Source organism: Neomonachus schauinslandi, chromosome 4 (assembly GCF_002201575.2).
Source record: "Neomonachus schauinslandi chromosome 4, ASM220157v2, whole genome shotgun sequence".
Lineage (NCBI taxonomy): Eukaryota > Metazoa > Chordata > Mammalia > Carnivora > Phocidae > Neomonachus > Neomonachus schauinslandi.
In genome coordinates this window covers 90,820,631-90,837,985 of record NC_058406.1, presented here as the reverse complement: position 1 = coordinate 90,837,985, position 17,355 = coordinate 90,820,631, and the positions used below count along the sequence as shown (strand labels likewise).

The 17,355-nt window shown below is 52.4% G+C and overlaps 1 pseudogene; it reads left to right on the top strand.

The window, feature by feature from the left end:
- The first annotated feature begins 7,534 nt into the window (after window positions 1-7,534).
- Window positions 7,535-9,850, top strand: LOC110580606 (annotated as a pseudogene).
- Window positions 9,851-17,355: the final 7,505 nt, after the last annotated feature.

The window sequence follows — 17,355 nt, the reverse complement described above, 5'->3', positions numbered from 1 at the left end:
GAGGGAGGTGGACAGACATGGCGACGAGGGCCGCAGGGCTTCCCGTAGGAGAGCTTGACATTGGTACCTGCCAAGACTCTTCCTGCTCCTCCCCGGCTTGCCCATCCAACCTGCACCTGTTCCCTCCCTCCCCGCCAACCAGCACACATTCCTTAGGCCTACAACTCTGGACTCAAGTCATTCTGGTTGGTGCTATGGCTCAACATTCGTGGAGTTTCCAAGCTAAATTCAACATCCTAGACCCACCAGAGGCAAGAAAATTTAGTAAGATACAGGCCTTATCTGTCAAGAACGTTTAACGACAATTGCAAGAACACCTATTTGATCACACTAGATAATACCACGTGGCAAATTCAACTGCCTTCAAGATCTAGACAGATGGGGCGCCTGGGTGGCTCAGTTGGTTAAGCGACTGCCTTCGGCTCAGGTCATGATCCTGGAGTCCCGGGATCGAGTCCCGCATCGGGCTCCCTGCTCGGCAGGGAGTCTGCTTCTCCCTCTGACCCTCCCCCCTCTCATGTGCTCTCTCTCTCTCTCATTCTCTCTGTCTCAAATAAATAAATAAAATCTTAAAAAAAAAAAAAAAGATCTAGACAGATGATGTAGGTGGCTGAAGCAGCCTGGTGGAAGGCAGTAGGGCATGGTGGGGCCTGGGGACCTATTTCAAAGTGGGCCAAAGAAAAGATAGCTGCTGCTAGCCACCTTTGGTGACATGTCTGAGTTCTTACTAAGTGCCAGGCACTGTGTGAAGAGCTCTCATGCGTTATTTTCCTTAGTTCTCTTAAGAATTCTATGAGAGGGACGGGGTGGCTTAGTCAGTTAAGCATCTGCCCTCGGCTCAGGTCATGATCCCAGGGTCCTGGAATCAAGTCCCACATTGGGCTCCCTGCTTAGCGGGGAGCCTGCTTCTCCCTCTGCCGCTCCCCCCTGCTTATGCTCTCTCTCTCTGACAAATAAATAAAATCTTAAAAAAGAGAGAGAGAGAGGGAGAGTTAAAAAAGAGAAAAGAATTCTATGACAGAGGGATTAGCATTGTAGGAGACAGAGTCTAAAGTGACCGGCATGATCCCTGTATCCTCATGTTCATGCTTTTGTGTAATCCCCTCCCCTTGAGAGTGGGCAGGACCTGTGACTTGTTTCTAACCAATAGAATAACCAAGATGCCAATATCTAACCAATACTGGCAGAAGTGGTGGGGCATCCCTCCCATGATTACCTGGCATCATAAAAGACTCAGTCTTGCTTGCAGATTGGTATAGAGACTTCCTCTCTTGCTGACATTGAAGAAGCAAGCTGTCAAGTTGTGAGAGAGCCCATGGAGAGGGCATCCTGGCTGGGAACTATGGGTGCCCTCTAGGAACTAGGGCAGCCTCCAGCCTGCAGCCGACAAAAGGATTTCAGTCCCACCACCACCAGGAGATGAATTCTGTCAGCCACCTGTGTGAGCCTAGAAGTGGATCCATCCCCACTGGAGCATCCAGATGAGAGCGCAGTCCTGGCTGACACTCTGGCCTTGCGGAGGACCCAGGGAAGCTGTGCCCAGACTCCCGCCCCACAGACACCATGGATAACAAATACGCATTGTTTTAAGTTGCTATGTTTATATAACTTATTATGATGCAGTAGAAAATGAAGTATTATCCCCATCTTCCCGATGAGGACCTCAAGCTCTGAGACCGAAGAGAGTCATGTGATGAGTAGGAGCCACAGCAGGGGCCTGGACCAGTCCCCAGACTGCAGGCCTACGTTCTCTCCAGGACTCAGGTCTCTGGGTGGCCACCTAGATAGGAGAGGAGTAACCTGCACAGCACTGATTCAATTACCCTATCTTCGTTTCAGTTCAACAATGTGTTGTACTCCTTCCGTGCGCCCAGCCCTGTGCCGGGCACTGGGGGTACAGCAGTGAGCAGCGCAGACACGGGACCTGCTTTTGGGGAGTGGAAGGTGCAATGAGGGTTGTGAACACTGACAAGGGAGATCAGTGTGACGAGGATTTCAAAACAAGGAGGAATGGGATGAACTGGGAACATGTGCAGGGCAGCAGGCCTCGGCGAAGGCCAGGGACGGTCTCCTTGAGGAAGTGGCATGTCGGTCCCTTGGGGGTAGGCCTGGTGGGGAGTCAGCCCCTCGGCATTGCAAGTGAGTGAGTGGGCGGGTGAGTGGGTAAGCTTTCCTGGTCACAGGTCCCCAGGGAAGAAGGCTCTCCCAGCAATGTGAAATCATCCTGTTTCTGTGCACTGGCTTCCAAGACATCTTGTCCCAAGGACCCAGGGCCTCTATGACTAGGCCGTGACGCCCATGATTCTGGAGCACACTTCCAGGATGCATCATGGGCGGATGGGGTAAGGGCAGGGGTTGCTTAGCCGGGACTCTCATTCCCTAAACATACCTGGACATCTGGTGGTGGCGGGGGGGCGGCTGTTGCGGGGGGAGAACAGCAGGTGGGAGTGAAGGCAAAGCAGGCAGATGAGGAAGGGCAAGGAAATGAGCAGAGCCAGAGAAAAGCGCAGGAATTAGAAAACGGACCCCCCCCATGAGCCCAGCTGCAGTCTGCGATGACTCAGCAGACTCGGGGGTCCTTGCCAGTGAGCTGGCAGCATGATATGGGTCAGGCAGGGTCCCAGCAGGAAGCAGATGGCACACTCAGATTGGGCCATTCTAGGAGCATTCAATAAAGGGATGATTTTCGGAGGCCGGAACCTGGACCAATAGCAACAGTCTGTCCACTGTTAGGCCTGAAGGGGTGAGAGGCGGAGGGGGTGACTAGAACCCATCTGGGAGGAGAGCACCCCTGATGGGAGCTGTGGCCTCAGTTGAGGGAGGCATCCAGATCATGGCCACCCCACGGGAGGTGTCCGGGGGGTGGGTACTAAGTGCCGCACACTCTCGCTCCTCTCTGCCTCCCACATGCTGTCCATGCTCCCCACTGGTCCCCGTGCAGAGTAAGGGTGCCCCCCCCTTGTAATCACCACAGGCCCGCCTCAGTGCACAGAGCAGGGAAGAGAAGGTGGGGAGCAGACCTGGAAGTGAGAAGAGACCCAATCCCAACCCCATCCCTTCCCAGCTGGGAACTCTGGACAATCTATTTGAACTACTTGGGCCTCAGTTTCCCCCTCTGATAAAGGGGAGGCTGAGCATGCTTATATTCAGTTGTTCTGAATTTGAAACGCAATGATATGTTTAAGGATTCCAGCTTGGAGCCCTGCATGCATTGGCTGGCTGCCAGCCCTTGGTTCCCAAGAGTTCCACAACAAGAACACAAAATCGGGGCCACTGAGAAACCAGACGCCAGCCCAAAAACCCTGGACATCAAACGATGCAAAGATGAGAAGCTTGCTCAGCAGGTCTTACAGTCCCTGCCAGGACTGAAACCCAGAAACTCTGTGTCTCTCTGCAGGGGCCTGTGGGGTGCACGTGTGCGCGCACGCGCACACACACACACACACACACACACAGGCCCCAGCTGCGGGAGGGTGGTGCCCTGTGTCTGAGCCCCTCTGAAGAGAAGCAGCACCGGGCCTGCCCGAAGCCCAGGGTCTGCACTCGGGTATCTGAGATGGGTGGAGCAGTGAAGCAGTCCTAGGGCCCGGCGCTGCCTGGAACCCCAGGCCCTGCTGCACGGATGCTCAGCAGCCCTCACCCACCTCCCTGGGTAGAAATCCTCCCATGAGCCCGCACAGATGCCACTTAGGTGGGACCCCAGCAGCAACAGGGTGGCCCTGCCTGGGACAGCCCTCCGGGCTTCCAGGACAGACTCTGGGCCCCACCTCGGCCTGCCAGTGACATGACCCCAGTGCCCAGAACAAAGGGCCTTGAGAGAGCCACAGCCTTCTGCCCTTTATTGCTTTATCACCCGTATCTCAGGTTCATAGGAAGAGGGTTTTCAAAGCAGGTCGGCAGTACCACTGTGGTCAGTTGTTTGAAAAGAAAGGAAACCAAAGTAGATCAAAGAACTGCAGGTGCAGCAGATTAAGGCCCTGGGTGGGAAGGGGCCCCAAGGGAAGGGTGTGAAGACCTGGGGAGGTCTTTCGCAGGAGGAGCAGGAGAAGCTGCTTAGTCTCCCTCAAAAGCAGTCCCTGAGAGGAAGGAGACAGGGCTGCCCCTTCTGCTCTTTAGGCTGACAGAGGATGACTCGATGCATGACAGGGGCAAGCAAAGAGGAACAGGGGTCACTTGGAGGCCTGGCAGGAGCCCAGCGCTGCCCCGCGCCCACGCCTTGTCCTCCTCCAGCTCCTCTGCCCTGGGAGGCCCTGGCGGTGGACCCCAGGCCGCCACTGGCACCCCGCCAAACCCCGCACTGCCGGGGCCTCGCCTGCTGGCAACTGAACCTGCGGGAGCCTCCTGACTGCCCACCCAGCCAGGCTCTGGCCTGGAACTTCAGCGGGCCTCGGGCATGGCACGCTCCCTTCTCTAAGCCACGCCTACTCTTCTCTGAGCCACACCTTCTCTTCCCCAAGCCACGCCTTCCCTTCTCTAAGCCACGCCCAGGAGCATCGGAGAGTCCAAAGGGGAACCATGAAGTTTCCATACCTCCTTCCAATGAGACTGTGATGGAATTTACCAAGTTGCTTATCAGAAGTCTGGGCTGTAAACTTTATTTCACTGCCCAATTTTCCTTTCTCTTCATTCTTCAGGCTTCTTTTCCATTTATTTCATGCTGTTGTGTTGAATGAATCCTTTTTTTTTTTTGAACGAATCCTTTTTTTTAAGTTGTAAAATATTCCAAAAATTTAGAAATGTATAGGGAATTATATAATGAACACCCTGGTCCCCACCTACCAGCTTTATCAATTCGTAACATATTGCCACATTTGGTTTCATTCTGTTGCTTCTGGTGGTGGTGGTAAAATGGAACTACGAAAATTTACCATTTCTTAACCATTTCAATTTCTTTTAGAAACCTAGAATTACACATACAGAGGCCCTGTGGCCTCTCCTCCATTCCCTTCCCTTCTTCCCTAGGAACAATCACCACTCTGAATGTGATTCTCTTATAAAATCAATACACGTGATACATGTTTTACTATGAAAACAATCCATACAGTGGAGAAGGACATAAAGCAAGAAGTAAAAATCCTCCTGCTCTCCACAATCTTAAACTTACTCCCCCTGAAGTACCCATTGTTAAAACTTTCCATGCATCTTTCCAGGTATTTTTAAATACATATGAATTATATTTGCTTATTTTCTTTCTTAATAGAGATGAATTTACATTATGTACTATGTTCTCCAATTTGCCTTTTGTTTCTGGTTATTGTAATTCCTTGGACATTTTTCCATGTGAGTACTGATAAATCTACCATATTCTTTTTAACAGCTGCGTGGGATTCTACTTTATGTAATAGTTTCCCATGGAGGGGCATTTAGGTGGTTTCCAGCTACTTCACTCTTCTAAACAAGCCTGCACTGAACATCCTTGACATATAGTTTTCCTCACTTGTGGGACTATTGTATATCTGGAAATACCCAGAAGTACGGTTTCTAGATAAAAAGGTATTGAACACTTGACATCTTGAAAGATATTGCCAAATCCCCCCTGGTAAAAATGATCCATTTTAACACCAACCAATAACGAATGAGAGTTCCTGTCTCCCCATATCCTCAAGACTGTGTCTTTTCATACCACTGTCAGCCTTTTATTTATCTTCTTCTGTGAACTGTCTGCTCTTGTCTTTCCCCTAGCATTTTATGGGTTTATTTTTACATTTGAATCTTTGATCCATCTGGAATTAATTTTAGATGCACAACGAGATAGACATTCTTTTCAATTGACAATTACTGTTTTCCCTACTCTGTAAATAGATGGAGTTAAGTACAAAATAAAGGGAAAAGCAGATTTCTCACCACTCCAAACAGGCCACTGTTACCTGATTTTGCCTCCCCACTTGGAACTAGCCCACCTCGAGGCTCTAGGTTAACGAAAGGAACGCTGCCTCTGCCTACCCTATCTTTATAGTGGATGGGCTGAACACAGATGCTCTGCAAACATCCAGTCAGTCATTCAACAAATAGGCAGTCAATGGAACTTCGTTTTCCCCCCAAGGAGAAGTGTATTATACATGTAGGAAGAGGGGGTACAGCTGGATTTTTGGTGGCCAGAGGAGTAGCTGTGGCAGACTGCAGACAGCTCACCCAATTCCCCCTCTTCTATTATAACGGGGTTGACGCCAGGCACATGGCTGCCTAGCTAGGGACAGTGTCTCCCAGCCCTGTGAATCTAGCTGGAGCCATACAACTACACTCTCAGCAAGAGAATATGAACAAAGCTGGCATGTGTCCCTCTGGCTATAATGGCTTTAAAATATGACACAAATTCGGGGCGCCTGGGTGGCTCAGTCGGTTAAGCGTCTGCCTTCGGCTCAGGTCATGATCCCAGGGTCCTAGGGTCGAGCCCCATATCGGGCTCCTTGCTGAGCAGCAAGTCTGCTTCTCCCTCTCCTCCCTGCTTCTGCTCTCTCTCACTATTTCTGTCTCTCTCCAATAAATAAATAAAATCTTAAAATATATATATATATGTATATATATATGACACAAATTCTTCAACCCTCTTTGTTAAGAGGTGGGGGGATCTATGACCGCTCCACTTGAACCTGGGCAGTCTTCAACTATAATGTGACTTCTAAGGCTAGGGTGTAGAGGTTTCCATCTAGTTCTCCAAGAACTCTTGCTCTTAGAGCCCTGAGCCTCCATAAAGCAGTCTAACTCCCCTGAGGCCACAGAACTGGAGAGGTGTCCTGGTACAAGCCTGGCTGAGCCTAGTCTTCCAGTCAAGCACCGGGTAAGTGAAGATGCCTCCAGATCATTCAACCACCAACAATCTGAGTCACCCTCAGTCATTGGAGTCTTAGCTGAGGCCCCAGCCTGTAGAGCAGAGAGACAAGCCACCCTCCCGGTGTTCTGTCCAAATTCCCCAGCATTCCTCGCCGACACATGGAATCTGTGAGGATAATGAAATGGTTGATGTCTTATAGCACTAAATGTCAGGGTGGTTTGTTATGCAGTAATAGATCACTGGAACCAAACTAAGACCTAGAAAACTCCCCCACCCCTTCCTGCGGGCTCCAAGCCAGAGGTGGCAATGACCTAGCCTCAACTATGCCGATGACAGCTCCTAGGGATGACAGAGCCATAGAATGGGAGGAACCCAGGTCCCTAAAGACCAGGGGGGACACTGCTGCTGGCTGATAAGAAACACTCGCCTCAAGGGTTACATGAGAAAGGAATGAATGTCTTTATTCCTTCGCCAAACAAACAAAACAAAGATAGAGCAGAGGGCAAGGCAGACGTGGTCTCTGACCTCTGGGAACTTCTGTCTTTGACAGGAGAGGAAGCTGGAGGGACGGGTCATAACTCCAGATGAAGCCTCCAAGATGATACAACTGGTTATTTAATGGCAGGTGAAATACATTCTAGGCAGAGATACACAGGAAGCTGTAAAAACAACTCACAGGACTCCGACCCAGTGTGGGCGGACGTGGAAGGTAGCCCTGAGGAAGTGATGCTTGACCAGAAGGGTGAGTAAAAATTAAGTAGGATGGTAGAGAAGGAGGAGGGGAAGACTGTTCTGGCAACACAGAAGTGGGTAGAGCACGTGCCAAGACTCCTAGTCAGGGGGATGGTGAGTTTGAGAAACTGGAAGAAAAAACAAGTCAGTGTGAGCCTTGTGGGTCAAGCTATGGGTCAGATATGATCTCTAAGAAATGAGAATTCACAGGGTAATTCCAGCCGGAGACTCAGCCTCTGGAAGCGGTGTGGGGAGCAGACTGGGGGCAGGGAACAGCGGGGGAGCTGATGGAGACCCCGTCCATGATGGGGGCTGTGGCGATAAACAGGGTGATCAAGTTTGAGAGACATTTGGGAGGTGGTTGATAGGACTTAGGGGGCAAGGGAACTCACTGAGAGAGAGGAGTCAGGGATGAAACACCAGCGAGATGATGTCTGGTCTGTGAGTAAACTGTAATGTCAGAGCCAGAGGAAATCTAGGCATGACCAAGTTCAAAGGCAGCTCAGAGCAAGAGAAAGGGGGTCGGATTTGTAAGTGGGGGCCTTTGAGCAAATCACCTTGCTCAGGACCACTTAAGCATAAGGGCAAGGGCTGTGTTCATTCGTTCATTCAAAACACATGGTGAGGGGCGCCTGGGTGGCTCAGTCAGTTAAACGTCTGCCTTCGGCTCAGGTCATGATCCCGGGGTCCTGGGATCGAGCCCCACATCAGGCTCCCTGCTCTGTGGGGGGAACCTGCTTCTCCCTCTCCCTCTGCCTGCCGCACCCCTGCTTGTGCTCTCTCTGTGTCAAATAAATAAAATCTTAAAAAAAAAAACCCAAAAAACCATGGTGAGTGGTGCAAGAACTGTGCAATAAATAAGATGCAAGCAAAAAGTACGTGGTGTGTTAGTGACAGGGCTAAGGAGAACAAATAGAGTGGGGAAGGGGAGAGAAAGGGGAGTTAAATTTTTAGCTAGGATATTCAAAGTCTACACTTATGAGAAGGGTGGACCCAGGTTCTGTGGAATCTGAGGGGGGTCTCCTTTAGACAAAGTATTAAAATATCTTATTTTTGCAAATGGCACAAAGATACGTGACAATCTGAATCAATTTCTAGGGCCTTGCACGGGGTGGTGCGAGTGAGGGGGCCCAGAGCAGAGCTTCAGGAGTTTCTCAGTAATCCACCTCTGCTCATGAGTAATAGGGCTGGGGAAGGGGAGGAGTGTGACTGTGGGTGTCACAAACAGAACCTGCTTCTGTGACTTGCAGCAAGTCATTCAATTACTCTGACCCCCAATTTCCTGATCTGTAGATGAGGAAAATAATATCATGACCTTACAAGATTTTTAAGGAGTAAATAAGGGCATATCAGTAAAGATCCTGACTCATAGTAATACATGGTAGCCAGAAGAAGAGGCAATTGTCCTAAACAATAAAATCATTGTAGCAGGTGTTGGATAAGTTGGTATGGCACGTGCCATCGGCATTCTGGGAACCTCTCTGGCTGACGAACTTGCCCTTGTGGATGTTTTGGAAGATAAACTCCAAAGAGAAATGAGGCATCTCAGGCGGGAGCTCACTTCTTCAGACGCCAAAAACTGTGGCAGATAAAGATTACTCTGTGACTGCCAATTCTAAGATTGTGATGGAAAATGCAGGAGTCTGCCAGCAAAAGGAAGAGAGTCGTCTCAATCTGGAGCAGAGGAATGTTAATGTCTTCAAATTCATTATTCTCCAGATCATCAAGTACAGTCCCAGTTGCATCATAATTATATTTCCCAGCCCAGTGGATTCTCACATTCTCTCATATGTTACCTGGAAACTAATCAGATTCCCTGAGCACCATGTGATGGGAAGTGAGTGTAATCTGGACTCTGCTAGATTTCGCCATCTTATGGCTGAAAAGCTTGGCATTCATCCCAGCAGCTGCCGAGTTTGGGGAGAACCTAGTGTCTCAAGTGAGGCTCTATGGAGTGGAGTGAATGTGGCAGGTGTTTCTCTCTAGGAACTGAATCCAGAAACGGGAAGGGACCGTGATAATGAAAATCGGAAGGAAGTACATAAGATGGTGACCGGAAGGGTAGAGCCATCAAGCCAGAAGGATATACCTGCTGGGCTATTGGGTAAGCGTGGCTGATCTCATTGAATCCATGTTGAAAATCTATCCAGGATTCATTCCATGTCAGGGATGGTGAAGGGAATTCATGGCATTGAGAACGAAGTCTTCCTGAGCCTTCCACGTATCCTGAGTGCTCAGGGGTTAACCAGCATTATCCACCAGAAGCTGAAGGCTGACCAAGTTGCTCAACTCAAGAAAAGTGCAGATACCCTGGGGGACATCCAGAAGGGCCTAAAAGATCTGTGACTTCTGGGTTCTAGGCTACAGAAATTTAAAAACTCCAAAGTGGTTAACCATGAATCTCTAGTTTTTAACTATGTACGTGGATTATAGTTTGCTTTTTATCTCCCTAGATATGTGAATTTGGGCTCACAGAATCAAAGCCCACGCTTGGTTTAATGCTTGCAGTATGAGCCCTTGAACAAACAAAATTAACTATTGGGGGGAAAAAAGAAGAAAAGAAAAAAGAAAGAAAAGAAAGAAAGGGGGGGAGGGGGCTCAGGCAGGCCTGCGAATGTGGCCAGATCCTTCACTGCCTCAGCTGCCGCTTCTCCAGCTATCACACGGAAGGCAGGACAGTCCAAACGCCACCGCACAAGTCAGTTGTAAGGACGTGATATGCAGGCGTGGACAGAGCCCAAGGCCACTGCTCCTGCCTTCTTCCTCTCCCAGTCAGACTCATGTTCCGGGACCTGTACCCAGGAGAGGATGGGCTGTGACAGCCTTGGGCACCCGGTGACCGAAAGCTCCCCCCAGGTCCTGGGTGTGTGGCTGGTACAGCAAATGGTCTCAGGCGTACAACAAAGCAAGCTCAGCCCATGGTGGGTGCTGGTGACGTTCGATGACTTAAAACAATTAAACCCATAATCAGAGGGTGCTCTGACTCGGCTGCTGTGGGTTTGCTTGCCCACGAGTCACAATCATCTTGCTGGGAGTGTGCATCAGCCGTTAGCCCTCAAAGTTCTGTTGCTAAGAGATTATGAACCAAATGATGTTTCCAAAAAATAACCACTACAGGATGTTCCAGGAGGGAGCCATAATAACAGCCCAAACAGAACGGATATGCTGTTATTGATAAATCCCTATAAAGAGCCAAGGAATGGGATGGCTGGGGGTAGCCTGGCCATGCACATCCTATGTAAATGTCTGGCTTGCCAAGGTTTTAAATATAACAAAATACAGTTATCCATGAAAACTGTAAGGGTTATAATATAAAGTCCTCATGATTCCAAAAGTTCTTTCATCAACCAAGATGTGTCTGTTGGAGGCCTGTTTTTCGCCTATCCCATGCATGTTTACAGCAATCTCAGCCACATTTAATAGCAGACAGCCCCTACGTCTAACACAGCTGTAACCACCCCTTGGTGACGCAGTGCCCGTGTGACAATTGATGAAGTGATTTCATGCAGCCGCTTGCAGCCGCCTCCACTTTTGCTCTGTTGCTGGGGTAACAGGAACCAGGCAACTAACAGAAGCCCAGGTTAGAACAGGACAGGTTCCATCACAGGAAGTCCACAAAAAGGGCACTTGAGAGAAACCGATCGTCATGTGGCACCTAGAACTGTTCTGCCCGTGCAGTTTTCCTGGGAAGATGCAGTCATTCTGCCCTGGGTCCTCACCAGAGAAAGGCTCCAGGGTCAGCCCCAGGGGATCTCTATCAGGCAGGTGCATTAATGCAAAGTAGCATGATACCAGCCTGACAAATCCCTTCCTGCCACCCCGCACCTCCTCCCCTCCCAATCCCCCATCAGCCCCCCTATGCTTTCTCTCTGGCCAGGCCCCTGACCACAGTGGCCGAATGGTGACATTTTACCTCGCTGGGGCAGGTAGTGGAGGGCACGTTGTGGTGTTCTTCCCTCTCGTTTAACAGGTGAAGGAGCCGAGGTCCAGAGAGACAAAGCGAGGTGTCAAGGTCAGGCAGCTAGTAAGTCAGGAGGCAGACCCCTTTATGGGGTTGTTACGAGGAATGCACGAGATTAGACAGTTAAACGGGGTCCGCAGGGTGTGTGGGAGACCCTTGACGGCAGCCATGGTCACAGCTCTTGGCGATATCATCATGGGCTCCCTGCCATGATTCTCACCACCGCCAGCCCCCACTCCTGCTCGGGACCTGGGGTGCAGGTGGGCAGGCGGCTGGTGCCAGCTGGAGTGCCATTGTAGTCCCTGGTGGTGACCGGCCGGGGTCAGGAGGGCGTCCAGTGACGACGGGACACATTTCCCAGGGTTCCTGGTAACAAATCCTTAATTTTTCAGAAGGGGGGCTCAAGGAGTGGAGAAACAGCTTTGTGGGTTTCTGTGCCTGTCTAAACACATGTGCTTCCAATTGGCTCCCTCAGGCTGGAATTCCCCAGTGCCCAACCCGGCAACCTCCACTGCCTGGTGCCCCCCGCCCTGAAGCCTGCAGGGGCTTCTGCCCTTGGCCAGAGGCTCCCCCGGGCCTTAATAGCAGGCTGCTTCCTCCCCCTGGAATGGGAAAGAGCTAGCCAGGGCGGGGTGCCTCCCTAATCCATCTGAAAGTTGCTCCTCTGAGAGTCTTAAAACCTCAGCCCAGAGAAGGACCACTAGGGAGGGCGGGAACCGGACAGACAAGGCTGAGGCGGAGGGTCATGAATTCACCAGCCCTGCCACTTGGCACCCACCCCCAGCGCAGCGGCTCCGTTATCCTGTGGGGTCAGGACGCTGTTTCTGCCGACTCATCCTTTCTTGCCCAGAGGGATCCTGGCCCAGAGCCACATTCCTGGTGGGGTCTGAGTGCCACAGAGGACGGAAACTTCCTTTTCTCATCAGACCCCGACTCTCCAGCCCAGCACACAGTCCGGTCTCTCAGCAGCCTCTGCTGGCAGCAAACGCTCTCCTGCAAGCCTGTGTGGAGCCTCCCCGCAGAGCCCCCGCCCTCCCTAGACCTTGACTCTGGGCGAGCTAAGAACATTCCACAGGAGGGGAAGGATGCTAGTGTGCGGAGCGAGGAGAGACTGGGTCTAATGGGAGGGGGCCAGAGGGGCCTTGAGGAACTATTTAAAACTCTCCACCGGCCCACTCGGTGGACCCTCCAGCCCGGGGGGGTTCAGCAGCCCCATTGAGAAGGAGCCTACTACTCTAGGACAGGCCTGGACAGGGGCCAGATCTCAAGCTAGAGAGGAGACAAGGCAGTGTAAGAAGCTTCATCCCTAGGCCCATACTGCCCCCCACCCAGCACCTCCAGCATCTCCCTGTTGTGCAAAATTTTAGCATCCCCAGACCAGCAAGCTGGCCCTACCTTCTGCAGAGCTCATGTTTCAGGAATCTATGTACCAGGCTCTATACCAGGCCCTGGCCCCTAGCAGTGGACAAGGCAGATGTGGCCAGTCCCAGTATCTCTCCGATCCTTTCTAGGCCCACCAGCCTTGCTTCCAGTTAGGCTCTCATCCCAGACTGCTTGGGTCCCCACTTCTAGCTGTGTGAACTTAAGCAAGTCATTTTACCTCTCTGTACCTGTCTCATCTATAAAATGAGGGCAAACTAATACCTACTTCATAGGGGTGCTAAGAGAGGTAAATGAGTTAATATGAGTTTATATATATATAATATATGTACATGTATGTAATATAAGTTAATATATATAAAATGTTTAGAACAGTTCTTGGCACAAAGGCTTCAGTGTGTGTGTGTGTGTGTGTGTGTGTGTGTGTGCGTGCACGCCATGTCTTTGCTCCCACTAGCCTCTATGTGTAATGCTTTTCCCCTTTTCTGCGGGAATCTGGGGGTTCAGCAGTGGCCGAGTTTTCAGAAGGAAGGACTGATAGGGGGCAGGCCTAAGGTCAGACCACAGCCCTGCTAGGGCCACCAACTCTGGCAGAGCATTTCACACTGCCCCGTGAGCTGCTAAAGGAAGGGGGCTCAGGGAGCTAAGACACCTGCCTGAGGTTGCAGCCCCAGTCAGTGTTGGAGCTAAGGGTGGAGCTTAGTAGCACTGTCCCTGCTGGTCCCCAGGAAACGTCAGACACTCCAAGGTAATCACCAAAATCTCAGAGCTCCCCTAAGGCTCAGCACCCAGAGGATGGGCCCTCCCTGGTCCCTCAGAGGTTCTGGAGTCGGTAGGAGTTGTCTCTCGGAGCTAGGCAGGGCCGAGGGAGGCCTCAGGACAGGGGGGCGCTGGCCCGGCAGGAAGAGCTCAGCCCAGGAAACTCTGAGCAATGCCGGCAGACCACAGAGCCCCCAGGCTTCCTGCCCTCTCCACACAGGCCGCCCTGTCAACGTCAACGGGTTTGTGAAACCCTGCCGGGCGGGCAGTGAGAACTCAAGGGGCCCCAGGGTTCACTGTCTGTGGTCACCCTGTTCCTTGGCAGCCCAGGAGAAGGTGGCTTCCTAGAGACTTCCCTCCACACTACAATGGGATCCAGCTGCTGTGGGGGACAGGCACCTAATAGTGCCCCCCGCCCCCCTCTCAGGTCCCAGGCCTCCACACCCCAGGGCTCCTCCCCTTAGGCCCCTATCTCCTGAGCCTCCCCCGATGCAGGGAACCCCTGGACGCAGCTGTAGGGTGGGGTCTGTGGTTGAAGAACTTCGGAGTGGGAGATATGGGGGTTAGAAGCCCCATTCATAGTTTCCCTGGTTGTGTGACTTTGGGCAAGTTGGTTAACCTTTCTGTGCCTCAGTTCCTTCATGTGTAAAATGGTGATTAAAAAAAAAACAGGGCGCCTGGGTGGCTCAGTTGGTTGGGCGACTGCCTTCGGCTCAGGTCATGATCCTGGAGTCCCGGGATCGAGTCCCACATCAGGCTCCCTGCTCGGCGGGGAGCCTGCTTCTCCCTCTGACCCTCCCCCCTCTCATGTGCTCTCTGTCTCTCTCATTCTCTCTGTCTCGGATAAATAAATAAAATCTTTAAAAAAAACCAAAAAAAACACCTGCCTTGTTGTAAAGATTGAATAGAACGATGTACGTAGAGGGTTTGGTACGGTACCTGACACACAGTGAATCCTCAATAAATAGAAGCTCTTGTTTCACTAAACACTATAAGTGGCAACATAAGTCAGGATGCAAACACTATCACACTTATTTGATTTTGCAATTTTAACTAAAATCATCCAGACCCAGGGCGCCTGGGTGGCTCAGTCAGTCGGTGAAGCATCTGACTTCGGCTCAGGTCGTGATCTCAGGGTCCTGGGATCGAGCCCTGCGTTGGGCTTCACGCTCAGCAGAGTCTGCTTGGCCCTCTCCCTCTGCCCCTCCCCCTGCTCATGCCCTCTCTCTCTCAAATAAATAAATAAAACCTTAAAAAATCAAAAATCAAACCATCCAGACCCAATCTACTATACTCGAAGGAAGTGTGTACTTTCCTCTGGGCGCTCCCTCTCCCTTTGAATTGCTCAGGAACCCAAGCCCTACGTGCTCCAAAAGATGGAGGTAGAAGGTCCAACTTCCACCGTTGGGCCAGCAGAACAGGAACTCTGACAGGTCCCACTTCCATGGCGCCCGTTGACAGTTGTTCCCACGCAGTCGGAAGGAGGAAGCTGGTCCTGCCCCACCCGGAGCCCCTCGAGGCCACATGGATCTTCCAGGGAGAGGGCTCCAAGTACGGCCAAGAGTGCCCTCACTCCCACTCCCAGGGCGCTGCCCATATTCGTGCCTTGTTTGTGCCCATACATGGCCATTCCCGGGACTGTGTCCGCGGAGCTTCTGTGTCCACCCCTCACAGACTGGATAGGTGTTTAATCCCTTTTCCTTCCCCAGGATCCACCCTGGGGTTAGGGCTACTTCTCCTTTTCAGAGCCCCAAACACAAATAGTCTCTATTCCTCTGTGTCTGAAAGTCCCCAGAAAGCTGCACACCTTGGCCACTCCAGCCCCCTACCCGATGGTTAGCCTCAGGGCTGATTCACCTGCCCACGGACCACCAAGGTCACCCTCACACCGGACAGAGAGAAAGCCATCTCCAGTGGGGGGGCCTGCCATATTATGTTCCTTCTCAGTAACTAGACACAGGGAGAAGCCAAAGTTGAGGCCAAGTAGCGCTAGAGCCCTTTTCTCTTTATGCTCCTTGAGCAGGGGGTCTGAGCTCCTGGAAACGGGAGACGAGGGGGTTGCATTTCTGTATCCCCCAGCATCTGGCTCCAGAGTCTGAGCTGTCTCCAACATGGCCACACGGCTCAGTGAGTGTTGACTGACCAACTGACTGAGAGCAAAAAGCCCATCTGAAGGGCGGAGGATGGAGCAGAGATGCTGGATTGGGCAGAAGAGTGGAAACCAGGCCCACGGAAAGCAGGGAAGTGGATGGGTCTGCAGGAGGGATGGGGTGGCCTCCTGGGAGCAAAGGAAAGAGGATGCATTTCTAGGGGCAGTCAGGGTGGCGCTAGGGCTGCCAAGACCCCGGGAAGCATCTCCGGGAGAACCCTGGAGATTGCCGGACTCCCTCAGATGTGTTGGGGGCGGGGGCATGATGGCAGGACCTAGCGGAGGCAGCAGGTGTGGAGAAAGGAAGGTGTGGGGGAGGTGGCTTTCAGGCGGATGCAGAGGCAGCCATCAAAATTGTAACCCCCTCTGTGAAGGAAGCCGTGGTTCAAACTGAAAATCAACAGCGAGCGCACTGCCCTTGACAGAGTCTGGAGCTCAGGCTGCCCCAAAGAAGAGCTCCCACCGCTCTGAAGGGGCTCCAGCTCTCTCTGTGCCCATCTCAGTGCCCTGTGCTGTGGTGCAAGCTGCCAGGGGCCTCTGGGGCTCGCACAGCCGCTGACCTGGGCTCCCTCGGGAGCAGTAAGCACAGGGAGTGTCCGAGGGGGACACTGCAGAGGACCAGTGGGGTCGTGGCCTCTGAAGCCCCATAACCCAGTTTCAAACCCTAGCTCACCCCTACTGGCTGTGTGCCAAGGTACCCGCTCTGAGCCTCAGGCATGCGCCCTGCAGCAGCCTGGACCCCGTGGACCTGTTCAGTGGCAGGATGGAGAGCACTCAGCCCAGAGCCTAGTGCATGGCATCAAACCGTGGCCTCGTGTGGCATCACGCTGGTTACAGGTGTCCAAGTAATCGGGGAGGGTGACACAGACCTCTTCCAGCCTCGTGCCTGTCCATGAACTGACTTGGCATCTCACCGTGGCCGGGAAATTGCTGGGTTGGAGGTGCGGATAGCCACAGTGACCGTCTCTCTGCAGGACGGATGCGGCTTTGCTGACAGACAGTCTGCGGCCTGGACATGCCAGCGGTGCAGGTCTGAGGTCAGCCGTGGGGAGCCAGGCCCACCGCGGCCTCGCCATCCCCAGCAGGGCCCCAGCAGGGCCCGGCATCTGCTTCCAATCAGCTGGCCCTCAGCCCAGGGACGGGGCGGCAGGGGGGCGGGGGGGGGGGGGGCAGCTGAGGCCTCCTCCCCAGGCCCGGTCCTCACCGGGCAGAATGGACACCAAGGGCAAAGGAGGCAGGGAGACACTCCAGGGACCCGGATCAAATAGGAAAGGTCTAGAAATCGAGGTTTATTGTTGTTAGTTCACTTAAAGGAAATCCTCTGCTGGCTCCCCTTTGCAAGACCACGCCCAAGGGAGCCCAGCGAGTACCCCCAGCCTCCCCTGGCTCATGCCTCTGGCTTGTTCCCCACTCACACCCTGTGCCTGGGGGCCCCTGTCCTGCTCTGTGCCTGGCTGACCCTTCATCCTTCGGCTTAAATCCCATTTCCTCAGGAAAACCTCCCTGGCCCCATGTTTGGTCCCCATTAGAAAATCTTGTTGGCACGATTCACTTTGTACATACGTATTCATCTGTGTAAGTAGGAATTGTGTCTGTCTCCCT